This window comes from Sus scrofa, chromosome X, assembly GCF_054392235.1.
Source record: "Sus scrofa isolate SSC_HxYL_T2T_F1_AM1 chromosome X, Sscrofa_HxYL_maternal_Yorkshire_Landrace_v2.0, whole genome shotgun sequence".
NCBI classification, from domain to species: Eukaryota; Metazoa; Chordata; class Mammalia; order Artiodactyla; family Suidae; genus Sus; species Sus scrofa.
Window position 1 is genome coordinate 44,194,024 of NC_139401.1, and position 12,282 is coordinate 44,206,305.

Consider the following 12,282-nt stretch of genomic DNA (forward strand, 5'->3'; position numbering starts at 1 on the left):
AACAATTAAGAAGACACCCAAACCCCAGGGTCGGGTGATGGCACTGCTCAAGGCCTATTCACAGTGTAAACAAACAAAACAAAGACAGTCCTGAACACCAACCAAAAACCCCATCCATTCTGGCTAAAGACCATGTGCTTGAGGTTCACATAATGGGAAAGAGAGTTTCAAGGGAGGAGAAGACTGGTTCAAAGTTAAGCCTGCCACCTGCTGTTGGAAAGCCTGCTTGGAATTGTGAGAAAGACCCTTTCTTGAGAACATTAACCCAGAATTTGAAAAGCTTACCCTCCAGAAGGAGAACAGGGCTGACCTATGAATCCAACCAAGAAGTGAAGAAACCCACCGATGTGTTGAAAGCCAAGCAGACCGTCTCATCCAAGCGTCACGGGAAATGAACGAAATCCCACTTCGCGGCTCATTCCGCTACAGGGAGAGTGGACTTCCCTGCCTTTTTAAGGGATTGTCTGGATGAGTCTCCTCTGCCTCCCCCAAAGCATCCCTCACGTTAGAAACCATCCTTTTTGAAAAGAAATTTGGAGCCCGAGCACTGCATGTGGCAGTAAATGAAGAGGGACGAGTGATTTCATAGCACGGCCAGAAATGTCACCTTCACCAAGTCGAAATTGTGTTTGGCTCTAGATGTTCCCTCCAATCCCCTTTCATGATAGTCCACATGTTTTGGCACGTGTACCAGCAGCCTTCTGTAACTTAACAGTTATGCAGTCAACTATGACGGCATATTTATAGATTGACAGAACATACATCAGTGTGTATTCTGAGTCTCCTATCGCGTATTTAGTCAATTGCTCAGCCAATCAACTTGTTGTTAGTCTAACACAAAGTTCATTTCATGATGGAAGACAGTAAGAGAAAAAGAATGTATGTACATGTATGACTGGGTCACACTGCTGTACAGCAGGAATTGACAGAAGATTGTAATTGACTATAATAAAAATAATCAGCAACAATTTAAAAAAGTGAACAAAAATTGCCCCTCCCATGGAGCAGATCTCATATAAAAACGGACAGAAGAAGGAGTTCCCACTGTGGTGCACCAGGATCCAAGGAGTCTTGTGAGCACTGGGACACAGGTTCGATCTCCGGCCCGGCACAGTGGGTTGAGGATCCGGGGTTGCCAGAGCTGGGGCTTAGGTCACAACTATGGCTCAGATCTGATCCCTGGACTGGGAACTCCATATGATGCGGAGTGGCCAAAAAAGGAAAAAAAATATCATATCTGGAATCTAATATACAGCACACATGAACCTTTCCCCAGAAAAGAAACTCATGGACTCGGAGAAGAGACTTGTGGTTGCCAAGGGGGAGTGGGAGGGAGTGGGATGGACTGGGACTCTGGGGTTAATCGGTGCAAACTATTGCCTTTGGAATGGAGAAGCAGTGAGATCCTGCTGTACAGCCCTGGGAACTCTGTCTAGTCACTCACGATGGAGCCCGATGGAGGATAATGTGAGAAAAAGAACGTACGTGTGACTGGGGCACTTTGCTGCAGAGCAGAAAATGGACAGAACACTGTAAACCAACTATAACGGAAAAAACAAAAATCACTTAAATGAAAACAAAAACAAACAAAAATGGACAGAAGGAGGCTACAGGAGGTGTTGGGTGCTATGTATGATCTTGACCGTCGTGATGCGACCATGGGTGTTTGCCTACCTCGGCTCATCAAATCGTATACTTGAAATATGTGCAGTCCTCTGTGTATCACTGAGGCCTCAATGAAGTGGGTTGTGACAAGCAAACTGCCTCCCACGTGCTTAAGAACCAAAAGTCTAATTAGCTCCCACTGTGGCCCAGGAAAGAAAGGCATGCCTATTATACTCAGGGTATCACAGGGTGAAATTATGCCAGAGGGGAAAAAAAAAAAAAAAACCCAACGTTTTAAAATACAGGTGTCTAATTAAAGTACATTCCTGAGAACTTGGATTCCTTTTGGGTCCCACTGGAGGATTTGAGCCAAGGCTGCAATCTGTCCAGCTCCTGCATACCTGAGATCCTGTGACCAACACAGACCAAAAACACTTCTACCAGCTGATGGTCATTTGATTCTCATAGTACTTATTTAGTAAATTGCTCAGCCAATCAACTTGAAGATTGAGGTGAACATTTTCTGAGATGTTCCTGCTCGAGACATTAAAAAAAAAAAAAAAAATTCCCTGCCAGATAATTCTAGTCTGAACAGGCCTGGAGAGGTGTGGGGTTAGCACAAGATTCTAAAACAAGCTTCTAAAGGCGAAACCACTCACAGCCCAATAAAGACCGCCTCGGACCAGTTCTTTTTAAAAAAAAAAAGAATATTTGGCAATTAGGTGCATGCCTTTAATCCTTCTCCACGAAAACCAACTTTTTTTATTTTTTCGTTTTCAACACACGGTGGATGAAAACATGAATCCTTTTACTCAGTAAAAACACTCAGACAAAAAGTATAGTTTTCACCTAAGGTACGGCCTTTTAAAGGACAAGTTCCAGAAATTAACTGTGCTAAATCCATGGGCAAATCTCTGTCATTCGCCCCCCTTCTCTGAAAAAAATTCCTAAATTCTCTTCAGACACTGTTGTCCATATGCAAATGTGGTGAGGAATTCTTATTGAAAAAAAAAGTGAAATATTTTGCCCCCCCCAAATATAAGAATATAAAAGTAAGGTGACTCGTTTTTGGAAATAAGAGCAAAAAAAAAAAAACTCCTCTTCTCCCTCTGACAGGCCTGGCTCAAAGAGACTCTAGAAGAGTCTAGAACGGGGCTTCCTGGGGTCCTCCGCAAAATTCACTGCATATTACTCCGGGCCAGCTCCCAGTCTGTGTCTCAGCCAGAAACACAAGCACATTGTTCTTTCATCATTTGCTGGGAAACACATCTCCCTATGAACCTGTGAGCTCTTTAAAAGCAGGGATTGCGTCCCATTCCTTTTTGTTTTCCTTGTGGGTGGGCTTCCCAGGAGAGGTGACATCTGCGAGTCCCACTCTCTTGGGATTCCTCAGGAACTAGCACAGTACACTGGATCCTAGTTATCTTTTCATGAGTACTTGTTAAAGACAGACCCAAATAACCAGGAACAATGGGAGAGTATCTCCATTTCAAGAAAATGGTTACATTGCCTTATCTTTTAAACATTATTCACCTCCCGTCTTAGTTTTATGGTACACTTCTGCAGCATTTGTGGGTCCTTCCAGGACCAAGCTATCTGTAAAGGAGTATATTTTCCTAACCTTGGGGCTCACTCAGGAAGGCTTTCCTAACTGCCTTCATTCCATGTGACACATTCACTCGGAGAAAATGGAAAAAAAACATCGAGAGAATTGAACAGGGAGTGGTGGGGGGGCTGGGAAGAGAAGAGGCTAGAAGAAAGAACAAAGGGAACACCCATAAGGTTGCAATTTCCTTTGCCTGTGACAGCTACAAAATGAACTATGCTGTGATCAAATGAAGCCTCTTCCAAAAAAAAAAATCACAGATGACTCCCAGAAGCTACCATTGGGCTTCAATTATGATGAGGTCTATGGTGGTGTGTTGATTTGTCAAATTATGTGGTTTGTGTCAATGGCTCATCCCACAAAGGAAGAGATGGGGAGATGGCTAACAGATACGTGTGAAGAGCTAGAGGGGCTAATAAAAAGGATCCGAAAGTGATGGAGGACGAAATGTAGCATTTATCATACTTACTATCTGATGACCCAGCAGCTCCAACACCCACAAGACACTCAGCAAAGAGGAAAGGGGTGAAAGCCTGAATTCTACCTGCATTAACAAAGAGAAAATGGGAAAGCGAGCTGAGATCTATAGAGGAAGACTGTTCTGCTGCGGGTTAAATGAGGAGAGGGGGGTAACTGGCTATGTTTCAGCGTCTAGAGAATGGAAGCAAGACAACCGTATAAAGTCCTAACCTACACATCACGTATCTGCTTCTAGAGTGGTCGCCCCCCCCCAGTGGGTGTGTGACCAGTTCTCCCACTGGTCATGAGGAAACCAAAATGTTTTGGTGGTAATAACCGAGTATAAACCCAGGGAAAGTCTCCAGGATGGCATCGTTCTCCCGCTTCTTCCCTCCTTCTTAGTCGATGCTGTCCTACGTCTACACTCGCAGTGAAAGATTCTGGCAGGGCGTGGACAATTCTGTAGAACAAATCTAAGTGTTTTGAGAAACGCGATCAACCTAATTCAAAGTCAGATTCTAAAAAATAAACAGGAAAGTAGCGAAAGCTCAAGGGCTCAGCTTACGACTGGAGATGGACTTTTGAGATAGTCACAGAAGTAGCCTGGAAAAGTCAAAAGGAAAAGGGAGACTGAAGACAGAGGACCGTTGAAAGTGACAAAGGGCAAAGAGGAGAGACCTCGGTCAACACAGCCATACGAAGGCACAGAAGAAGAGTTCCTGTTGTGGCTCAGTGGTTAATGAACCCCACTAGCATCCCCGAGGATGCGGGTGTGATCCCTGGCCTCGCTCAGTGGGTTGAGGATCCCGTGATGCTGTGGCTGTGGTGTAGGCCGGCAGCTGCAGCTCCAATTGGACCCCTAGCCTGGGAACCTCCATATGCCCTAAAAAGACCAAAGACAAAAAAAAAAAAAAAAAAAAGGGAGCAAAAGAGAAGCCCCAACACTCAGGTACAACCCCGAGGCACTCATCAATGGGGTCACAGCTGCACGGGTGTCCTCTATGAAGTAGGTAGAAGAGAAAGTTTATCCGACGGAGAAAACCAGAAGGTTGAGAGGGCAAGGATACAGGAGCTCTGACTCTCAGGAGTTTAAAAGAAAAAAAAAAAAGTTAGCAAAGTTGAGCATCCAGCATCCGAGAAGAGAAAGGGAAGGTGATTCCTAGGCTTGGGCCATGTCGAGAGATGAAGGAAGGAAGTCTTTCTTCCTATGCAGGGTGGGGAGGCGCGAGGAGCAGCAGGGGCCAACTTGATCGCTAGGTTGAAAGGGGAAGAAATAACAGAAACAAAACTACTGTTTATACTGATGGTAAGTAACACAGGGGACATCTGGTTCCTCTTTCTGTGAGTGAAAAAAGGGGTCAGGATGGGTTAGCGGCCCTGAAGGATAGTATAACCTTGAAAGGACCGGCTCGAAGAGCCCAAGAGAATGTGTTATCGTACTGGAGGAGGAATTTTCAGTCCAAAAGCAAGCAATGGCCAGATCCTCCCCTTTAGAGAAGGCGCAGGGTGGGCAGGAGCTCGGAAATGAAGGGGAACCCTCGACGTCTACTGAGAACATTCGGGATGCAAGATGGCGGCGCTCACAGAGCAGTCAACCTCAGAGCTGGATGAGCCATCCAAACCACAAGACTGAGCCTTCCTGGGGTATCCAGCCTGTGTCTGTACATCCTCTTTAGGTGCAACAAGCCAGGAATGAACCCAAACTTACTAAGTCCAGCATCGCCGGCTCCCCTGTCCCCACTCAATCCCCAACCCCAGGTTCATTCTCCTGCCCTCCGCCCCCTATTCCTAGCTGGTAGGCAGTGGCATGGACACTGTCCAAATTTCTCACTGACAGTTACTATTCCTTCTGACTCTCTCTCTCTCTTCTAAGTCCCATCCTGATCATTAAACTTTCTATACTCTGGAGAACAAACTGTAAAAAAAAAAAAAAAAAAAAATACACACAACAATCATTCTTTTCATGCTGAGAGTCAAACTTATCCTCCTGGGATGGTGTGCCCATCGCCACTCTTCTTTTGTGTCTGCCCCCCAGAAGCCAGGATGGGTCACAGAATCAGGAATGGAATAAAATAAATGGAGGTCCTTAAAAGGACAGAATCTAGAGGATTTGGTGGGGGGGAAAAAAAGAAAGAAAAGAAAACCCCAAAAACAGGCGTTCCCTCGCTTGAGTTTCATCCGTAGGCAAAATCTTACAATCTTTGTGTTCCCAGATTATTGTATCTCTTGATTTGCTAAGGTTAAGTAAACTTGAATGAATTTTCAAATCATAAATAACAAGTTCGAAAACTGGAATTCTCAAGACCCAGTCAAGAAAACAAGTCCTGTTTTGTTTTAGATGCCAATGGAGACAGACAGAAGATTCTTAGGAAAATTGTCATTTTACCAATATATCAAATAACAGGTTACAAAACAGCATTACCCAAAGTGTGTTCTTTGGAGTATTAAACCAAGAGATGATTCATCAAAAAACCCCCACAGTTCTTGGCCTCTATGAAGTTTGGGAAGTGTTGTAGATGTACCCTACACTCCTCTTGAAGTTTCAATACAAATATGAAAGGTTCTGAGAAGTCCTGCAGGAAAGAAACCCATTTAATGTTGTTCAACCCAGCTTTTCCTGAACTTACTGGACCACAGAATTTTTTTTCCTCTCTTGAAAATGTGTTTTGTGAAATGCCATCCTAAACAGTACTGAAGGCTATGTGGTCCCCACGCAGTTTTGATCACCCACACTGGGGACAAGTTTGGGTGGTAACAGACCTGTCAAGAATTCTGCCAAGGCAGCTGCTCCTTAACCAAAGAGAGGGCCACTGAAAAGTGACAGGAAGCAAAGAGAGATGTCAGTCAACACGGGCAAGGGGAAAGAGGGTGACAGGCATGGAACGACCTTCTTGGCTAAGTCAACTCTAATGGCACCTGCCTTTAGCTCTACCATTGCAGTGGCGGGGACAAAAGGAATGATGGTTTGGCTCCTTTAAAGAAGGATTTTAAAATGATCCAGGGCACCAGCTTTCATTTATGATGAAACTTGGCCATCCTGATGGAAGCCACAGTGCAACTAATGGAATTAAGCGCTCGTGTTTCCCTGTTGGTTTTTACGAAGCCACTCGCTCGGTGCTGTGCCATCAGCAATCAGGCCGGATGAAGGCAATCACGTAGTAAAATGTCAACACCCACTGTGTATACAGTTCTGTCCGACTCTCGCAGCTCCTTCACACAAGAGTCTTTGACCCATACAGCAACCTCGCAAAGCCTGTGGTTGTGTTATTATCTATTTACAGATGGGGAAACAGGATTAGAGGGGAATCATTGCCACCAACGCCTCCTATACAAATAGAAGGGACTCCAGCCTGCCAAACTGATGAAGCAAAAAAGTCCTGGCCGAATACTCAATGACCTGAGTTTGGGGACGCTGCAAGGTGCCCTAGGGAGAATGGTGACCTCTGCCCAAGAAGATGGGGGCTTGGTGATCCAGGCACACAGCCTGGCTTCACTGGGTTCCAGTTGGTTCCCCAAGCAAATGAGGATAATACTTTATCCTACCTATAATGAGATCATTATAGGTCTCATTATAGGTAGTACCTATTGTGGGATCGTTGAGGATCACACAGAATGAGGTTTATGAAAGTGCTTGATCGATTTTCACGTATCCTGCCAACAGAAGAGCTTTTATTTTATCGAACTCTGGGAGAATACAAAAATAGTATTTTCACGACGTTGCAATCGGAACCCCGATTCAGACGCTTTAGCCCTCATCATGCGTGGGTGCCACAGTAGTTGTGTTTCAGTGCCAATGCTAGTAAACCAGGCAGGCAGTGATGGACTACAGACTTTCTTATTTTGTTTGTTTTTTTTACAACATACTCTCTGAACCACTGTAAATGGGAGGAACTAAAGCTGTCGCATTTATCATGTGTACATTTTAACTTTGGTTTCTCGTCTGTACTAGAAGGTTACATTCCTATCCCCAAACCATTAAAACTTCATTGGGTTTTTTCCCCCTTAAGAGAGGCTAAGTTTTCAGTTGGCCAAATGAGGCCATTTTTAAACCTCTCCATCTATAAAATGGTCGCTCTTTTTTTTTTTTTAATTGAGGAAGAACTAACACACAATAAACTGCACATATTTAAAGCTGCCACTTGATAAATTCTGGCATACATACACACCCCTGAAACCATCACCACCGCCAAGATAGTGAAATTATCCACCAGCCCCAAAGTTTCCTCACGTCCTTTTGTAATCACTCCCATTTGCGCCCCCTTACCTCCCCACTCCAAGCAACCACTGATCTGCTTTCTGTCATAAGAGATTTATTTGCATTTTCTAGAATTTTCTATAAATGGAACCATACAGTATGCACTTTGGGGGGGGGGTCCTGGCTTTTTTTTTCACTTCACGCGGGGCCATCTGTGTTGTTGGCTATATCAATAACTCACTCCTTGTCATTATTGAGTATAATCCATCCTATGGATACACCACAATCTGTTGATCCATTCACCTGAGGTGGACATTGGGGTTGCTTCCAATTTTTAGCTATTACTTCTAAAGCTGCTGTAAACATTGATGTACAAGGCTTCATACGCACATGTGCTTTCTTTTTCTAGGCGTGGATCTGGATCAAAGGGCAGGTGTGAGTTTAACACTTTCAGAAACTGCCAAACTATCTTCCAAGATGTTGGTACCAGTTGACATTTCTATCTACCTGTATCATGAGGGTTCTAGATCCTCTGAAAACTTACCCAAGACTCGGTATGGTCAGGCTTGTTCATTGCAGCCATTCAAATAGGTGCGTAGTGGTAGCTCACTGTCCTTTGGATTTGCATTTTCCTACTGGCTAATGACACGGAACATCTTTTCCAGGGCATATTTGTCATTTGGGTACCTGCTTTAGTGAAGTGTTTGTTCAAACCATTTGCCCATTTTTTCCCATGTTGTTTTCTTTCTTATTATTGAAAACTCCATCCACTGTATTGGGTGGTGCAAGACTGGCAACTAAGCACTCAGTCAACATTTTGCTTCATTCACAGCTACCCCAGAGGATAAAAACTTCACGATGGTTATTTCCTGAAGCCTAGGCTGAATGGAACTATTCTCTCGATGTTACGTCAAACTTGAAATTCTCTGAAAGCTTGAAAAGAACTGAATTTTCTTTATCAGTATCGCTGCTAATTCTACATAGGTTCAGAACTTTGCTAGTAAACAATTATAGTTCCATGAACTCTGCTAGAATCTAAAACACCTTAGTTCTTCCTCCAGGCATTAGCTGAAACTCTCCAGGTTTCTGTCTCTAACCCACATTTCACACTTTGTACTAATTGTGTTTGAATCCTGTAAGATTCCAGCCCACAAAAGTCAGTTTTATGTGTGTCCAACTAGCGCACACGTTCAAAAAATAGGGACAAAGGCCAGAACCTCTATCACGCTGTTTGTGCCAACAGAGACAGCTCACATGTGATTTGCAAGCGCAAAGGAGAATTTTCCTTTCAGATGTGAGGGCAGGTACAGGGCCATCGGTTCGCAGCTCGATTGTTACAGTTGATGTGGGTTTCCTTTTAGATGCCTGGAAAATGACTCTGCTGACCACATCCACATTCTGAAATACTTTTTGAGAACTTGTAACCAAACTGCAGGAACTGACTCATTTTGCAGTGCCCAGTCTACCAGAATAGACTCCAGTCAAAAGCAGAAATATCAAGGGCTCAGAACACAGGCACCAAATTGTCCATGGTCGTGGGGGAAGAAAGGGGAAAATCCCAGGTCATCGGGGGCGGGGGCAAAAAAAACCGGGTCAAGCCCCCGGGGAGACCATCAGACAAGACCAGCCTCAGAGGAAGGGCCAAACAGACACATGACTTCATGGGCAATATATGTGTCTCCTTGAAAGGTGGAAAGTCAGAGGCTGGTGGAAGATGGACCTTACTGGCTAGCTCTCTGTATTGCACCTAGAAAGTCGGGGTGGTCAAGAGAGATGTATGTGGGAGGAGCTGGGGGCAGAGGGTGGCTTGAATGTCCATTCCTGAATTCCTTGCTCAGGCAAGTCAGGAGCCCAGCCCTGTCTCCCAGGAGATACGCAAGAACGGACACCCTATGTGGGATGCCAGGAAGAAGTCAGGCAAGGGCGGCTCCCCCACATCCTTCATTTTCCAGGCCTACATCTTTCTCGCGGGGCACCCGACAAGGTTGTGTATCCAAGGGGGTCAGCTTCCTCTCGGTGTACACACACTCTCTCCCTCTCTCTAGGGACAGGGTTCCTACCTTGGGGGGCTGGAGACAGGATGGAAAGGAGCAGACTGGGGCTGTCCTCTGCAAATCACTTTTACATTCCCAGATTTACGGATGTCTCCTCCTCCCCTCCAAGCAAAACTGTCATTCTCTCAAGTCAGTTTCAGCCAGAGGCGGTAAGGAAATCCGGTCCAGTTGAACTCAACTATAAATGACAAAAACCCATAACTCTTTTCTGCAGGTGGGTCCCGGGCTAAAAGAAGATGAATGTTAACCCCCATGCATAACTAACGAGTCAGGCTAGGTCCGGCTAGGGGCTACAAATTAGATGTGGAGTCTCCGGTGGTGGAAAGCAATGGAAACCTGGACAACACCTACCAATAGTTCTCAAGTCCCTGTAAGTGATCAGGACTGGCTACGTGGGCCGAGGTTGACAAAACGATCTGCGTCTCACTGATGTCGCATCTCACTGATGCCGTGTCTCTTCACATGGAAATTCCCAGTTAACAGAAACTGTAGCTACCTTACACAAAAAGCAGGACTTTTCCCATCAGAGCATGATGACAAGGGGCTGCAATGCATTGACAGCAATCAACTCTACCTTCAAGAAACTGCAAAGGGGTTTTGAACACAAATTTCAAGAAAGGAGGTGCATCCCGTTCTTCCCAATTGGTCAACTGCTTTTCTTTTCCTAAGCTCCTTTTCTGCCTCCCGTTGTAAAAGGAGCACTGTATAACACGACGTTTTAACCTGTATCAAATGGTAAAATTGTTGGTGCTGAATCAGAGGAGGGAACCTATCCATGGATTGGACCTAACACGAGGGGTTACAGGAAAACATTCTTAACCCAGCATGCCTTCAAAACCACGCAGTTTGAAAGTCTCGACTGTTTCTCACCGAGTGGAAAATCAGCAAAGACATGCCCCATGGAAAGTGCGCTTGGGGCAAGGATAAATGGAATCACAGCATCCCACTGCTGGAAAACTAAGGACCCCCATCCCTCTAAGGAAGAGATGTGACAGCAAAAAAAAAAAAAAAAAAAAAAAAAAATCACCCCCTTTTTGCTCTTTCACTGATAAGGAGTTGATAGCAACTTTCTCTTTCTTGACCAAGGTTTCCAGATCATAATAACTGACATGATCAAAACAGCGGTTTCCCAAAAGAGAGCCTTACCCAACTTGCACACACCCTGTTATGAGGCCCAATGGCCCGGGCTCTCCAGGATCCCCTACAGACATCACCTGCCTCTAAAGAACACCATCCCACTTCAGTTATGGTCTGCTACCTTCCAGCAGCTTCTTACTGCGGCCAACAGGGCCCTACGTTGTCTGCAATTCACTACCTACCAGATCGCATCCACTACTCTCCCCCTGGCTTGCTGTTCCGCACCGACCTCCTTTCTGTCCCTTGATCACACCGAGCTGGCGCCCAGCTCCACTGCAACGGTTCTGCTTTCCCTGCCTAGAATCCGCTTCTCCAGGATCCACGCGTGGCTGGCTCCCCACTTCCCACGGGTAAGCCCCTGCGCCAACATCACAGCATCAGGGAGGAGTTTCCTGTCGGCCCTGGATGAAGCAGCTGTTCCCTGGACCCCAGGGGGCTTCCTATCTGTTTGACCAGGTCTTATCTTTCTCTCTAGCACCTTCTAATGCCTCGCATCTCCTCATGTGATCCAATACCGTTGGCCTCCGCCCGCCACGCAGTCAGGGGCTCCCGCTCCCTACTGTCTCCCCAGATCAAGAACACCATCTGGCACGCGGAAGATGCGCAAAAGCATTTCTGTAAGATGGACATTTCCCACATGACATCCTTGGCAATTGTTCTGCCTCAAGCTTACAAGATCTGGCTGGTACCCAGGACAATTTGTGTGAACGTCATACCAAGGACCCCATACTTTCAAGGGCCAGGTGGACAGGAGCTGTGGGCACGTCATCATTTTCCCCAGCATCAAGAGAAATCATGCGGGAGTGAAGGGGAGAAAGAACAAGCAAGCTTCTTTCTGCTCTCCCGGCTGTCCAAGGGTAGAAGATACGGGAGACTTGCACCCGCGGCATATGGAAGTTCCCAGGCAAGGGGGCGAGTTGGAGCTGCAGCTGCCAGCCTACACCACAGCCACAGCCACGCGGGATCCAGGCCATGTCTGTGACCTACACCACAGCTCACGGCAACACCAGATCCTTAACCCACTGAGCAAGGCCAGGGATTGAACCCACATCCTCCTGGATACGAGTCAGATTCGTTTCTGCTGTGCCACAATGGGAACTCCAAGGGAAACTCTTATAGAGTATGCCTGCCCAACAGGATGGAGAACAAGGTAGAAACAGACTTGTCCCAAACAGCCCTGATTCGATCTTGCTCAGAGAAAAGGGCCTTGAGATAAGGAACCATCC

General features: G+C 45.8%; 1 protein-coding gene across 9 annotated transcripts in view; it reads right to left on the reverse strand.

The window, feature by feature from the left end:
* LOC102166369 (uncharacterized) overlaps nt 1-12,282 on the reverse strand; it is a 344,509-nt gene that overhangs the window by 237,162 nt on the left and 95,065 nt on the right. The window lies entirely within an intron of this gene.